This window comes from Perna viridis, chromosome 7 (assembly GCF_037379345.1).
Source record: "Perna viridis isolate PV_CMFRI_1.1 ecotype Kerala chromosome 7, ASM3737934v1, whole genome shotgun sequence".
In the NCBI taxonomy this organism is placed as follows: Eukaryota; Metazoa; Mollusca; class Bivalvia; order Mytilida; family Mytilidae; genus Perna; species Perna viridis.
In genome coordinates, this window is record NC_142451.1 from 36,562,777 (window position 1) to 36,567,233 (window position 4,457).

Below are 4,457 nucleotides of genomic sequence, written 5' to 3' on the forward strand. Positions count from 1 at the left end.
GTGCCATTGTTTTCAATGTTGTTGTATTTTAAAGCTTACTGAATTAAAAGTTTGCGCAGATTAGATTTCCGGCCTTTGTTCTTGTCCGTGTTAAGTTTTCGTTTTACAATGTTTGACCCATTTCATAGTTATAAATTTTGCAGAGTAATAATTATTATTTCGTATTAGCTTTATGAATGAGTATACGCCAAAAGGGAAATCTTTCAGCTTAATTTAAGTCCGGCGATTAATCGCAGCTGGACTATTACCAAAACCGTGGTACATAAGTTATGTCATTCGCTGTCGGTTGTCGTCTTGCCTCCACTATCAATGTAGATCTCGTTTTATGAGAAGCGAATATCCCGGGCTCACATCGGCCTATGACGTTCTACACAATACACCAAACAAACATAACATCTTTGACATTCTTGAAGCAGACAGACAAAAAAGTTGACGCGTTAATCCAGCAAGCTCTTTCAGATCATACCAATCAGATTTTTATTTTAATTTCTAGATCTCTTTTTCCCAAACCTCAACAAAGTGGTCAAGCGACATATTGGTCATCTAAATGCAACTATTACTAGTGTATTTTATATCGAAGCTCCACCCACGCGACTTACAACATGACGGGCGTCGTAGATATTCCTGATAAGGACTAATGATATGGGGTTCATCTGCCTTTCCGATCTTTATCTCCCCCAAATTACACGATTATCAGTATATTACAGTGATTATCTTGATATGACAGATCATTTAGAGGCTATTTAATGTGTGTCATTTGTAATCTTGTAGACAATTTGTACGCTTCGGTTTACGGCTTGGAGGTAATTGAATATTGACGTTAGAGCAAAAAAAAGGAAAAAGGTCGGACACACTGATTTTAATTTCATTCAGAATTAATGAAGTTCAATGATTTCAGTCTGTTAAATTAGTGAAATTTATTTAAACCATGTTTGAATTCGTAAAATAAGTTTTATTTTTACATTTCAATTGAAGATCGTGCGAACTCGGTTTCAAATCAAATTGACCGTTGGAACGAAAACATACATCAGAAAATTAAATAAAATTAAGCCATTTCGTTATTTTGTGAGAAAACAAATTTAATGCTTGCGCAAATATTAAACAGCGAAATTTAATGGATTTATGTTACTTTAAATAATATATTTTCTTCTATGTAAACACGAAATAATTAAAAGAAAACAGTTTATTTTTCCTGCAGGAACTTTCTGTAATCGCGGTTTTTGTGCCTGGTTATGGTGGACGTTTTATTTACAAGTTGACCAAATATTACAATTTATACCCTATTTGCACAAGTACGTGAATACTTGATGATATCAATTAAGTGTCAGTCCCTGAAAGAATCAGGCAGTAGGTAAAACATGGTATGAATTTTGATAGTGCTATTTGACTACATGTATTTGTACCATCAGAATCAAGGAAAACAGACCATATCATGCTGGACCATTGGGGTGCAATGAAAATGAATATTTCAAGTGCAAATAACTCTGTCAAAAACCTCATTTTTCTAAGATTCTATTGAAAAATTTCTGAGAAAGTATCTTCGAGTGATATTACATTGTCATATCTGGGGGTTTTGACATGCATGTTTCTATTTTTTTCCTATTTTGCATGATTCTTAGAAATACTTACACTTAAAATAGATAAAATAAAAATGAAAGCCAATATTTAAGAATAAAAACAATCTACTTTGCATTACTAATCTAATACATTCGAAATTATTCTTTGCGTAGAATTATAATATCTTTTTGGACTATTTTCATCATGATAATGCAAATTTTATTTGAACATTTTTATTTCTGTCTTGAGCCGCGATAAAAGACCTTTCCCATTAAAGAAATCACCGGAAATGGGGAAAAATATCATTTAAACGTCGCTTTTTTCTCAGAGATAAAATAAAGAATGTTTTTTCAGATGTGCAAGTTTAAATAGAATTAGTTATAATCAATGCATTATTATATTAACAAGATAAAGGCTCCTTGGTTATATAGAGTACTGCAAATAAACACACACACACATATATACACCGTTATGATTAAGTATGAATATACTTTTACATTTTTACTTCAACAAATTGAAATTGCAAAGTAAGAAATATTTCCATGTTTTTACCTCTTATGTTATGTTAATTGAACAGAAAGATATCAATATTATAATAGCTATTTTGAATGATTCGTGCCAGTTATCTTAACCTGACTTACCACTACACGTAAAGCCAAAGAAATCACTTTCGCTCTCCGGCGTACATGTAAATGTCATTGATGAATCTGTGTCCGTCTGACCGTCATCATCAGTTTCAACGAAAAACAATAATCTGTCTTCTTGTAATACCTGTTTGTATTCTAAAGTCATACCTGTTGCCATTTTAATTTTTTTTCGAAATTCTACAATTGCATATTGAAATATTGAATTGTCAACAGTGCCTCAATTCCTTGATCTCGGGTTATCAACGACAAAATTTTATCACAATATTTTGGGTCGATTTCTCAAATTTCTATTTATGTGAAGCTTACAAGTTTTTGTTTTTGTTTTCATTGACACTATAACACACTATTCACATCCTGTTAACAAATATCCGCAATGTCTAGAAAAAAGTCTTTTCGCTCTAGATGCGCTTGGGTAAAATGTTGGAGAAGATGCAAATTTAAAATTCAAATTTTAAATTGTCACAGTTTCCTAGACCTGCATGTCAAATATCTAGGAGTCAGAATTCGGCAACAGTTTCTCATGACCAAATGCAAAAAATGTCCAGATAAAATCTAATTATGTGAATACTTCACATTCATTAAAACGTTAATCCATCTCCTTTCAAGCACTGCCAAAAATTTGAATTATCTTGGGAAAAATTATAACTTACTAACAAGTAGCATTAACTTTCTGCTTGACCGCTACATGTATAGATTTGGAACTCCCACCGACGGGGAACAATAGATGAAGTAATTATTTATTGAAATCTTAATCTAGTCCAAATCTGATTAAAACGGATATCAATGGATTTAGAAAGTTTATGACAGGTAATAAAGGGATAATTTTATTTGGATAAAGGTATATCACACTCGACCCAGAAAAAAATGATTAAAATATGATATAAAATGATTATATAAAATATTCATTACGATAGTACCTATGCTATATTTAGACTGTTTTCATCCAAAGTCGTTGATCTTTGCTGGGATTGTACATGTATTATACCATGCATGGACCTTTCTAATCGGATTCTTTCTGTGTGTGTGTGTTTCATTTATGAGTATCTAGGATTGTTTATTTTAGAATTTGTCCACAATAATACCCAATATGTATATTAACATATAAAAAGGGTATTTATATCAGACCTCCCAAGACTTGATTCATTGTATGAAAACATTGACAAAAGTCAATCAATGCACTGAACGATTTGAAGCTGAGAAGTAAACGATGATTACAATGCATGTAATAGGAAAACCAACAGCATTTACAGGACAGACTTAAATAATAAAAAAAAAGACAAACATCCACAGGAAACAAAAACCGGATTCTCAATTTTCCGTATCTAAATATCTAAATCAAGTGCAGAGGTTTTCCAAACGTAAATCGAGTGCTGAAGACTAAGATACATAAAGGACACCGACCGGATATACTAACTTATCTTTATCTTGTCCAATGGCGGTGAAGGATCGAGAAGCTCGTTAAAAGAGGAGCAATGAATGCTTTCTTGTTGATATTCCCTTTTTACATTGTACTTTGGTTATACATACAATAAAGAATTGGCTCTTGGGGAACCTTCTTAGACCTTGCTTCTTAAGCCAACAATCGTCAAAGCAAGACTGACAATTTACATAATATATAGGAATGAGCATATCAAAATACTCATCTACTAGGGAAAATTCTCAATGTGTATTCGAGTCAAAAACTAAATTTGTCATTCAAATTTCTGGCCTAGATCCAATTTACCCCCGTAACTAACTCGTACGAAAAATAATTCGTAGGAAAAATATCAAACATTCTTTTAATCATAAGCTGACAAAACAATTACGTGGGTTTATGTCAACCGTGTCTTGAGTGGTGTCAAGCGAGTAATCCTAAAACCCTGAAGTGTTCCTAATGAACTCATTCAATACGTCAGTCAATAGCTCTTTTGCATTATCCTAAGAAATAACAATTTTTTATTGTTAAATTGTCAAATATTACATAGAAATTAAGTACTAAAAAAATATACTATCAATGTGTCAAAAGTGCATGATTTGCCTTTAATTCCAATTTCAAATCAGTTGAAGAAGAGCACTGGTGTCGACGGACGCTGACGAGTTGCTGACAGACATATAAATGACGAGTACTTTATTTGTATTAATACTGATTTGGTCAGCCTTATGCACGGACTAGAAACCATACTTCAATACAAAATGCAATAATGATTTATTTGCATAATTATGTTAATTGGAATAGCAAATAACGAAAACATAAACACAGTATGTTCATTGATA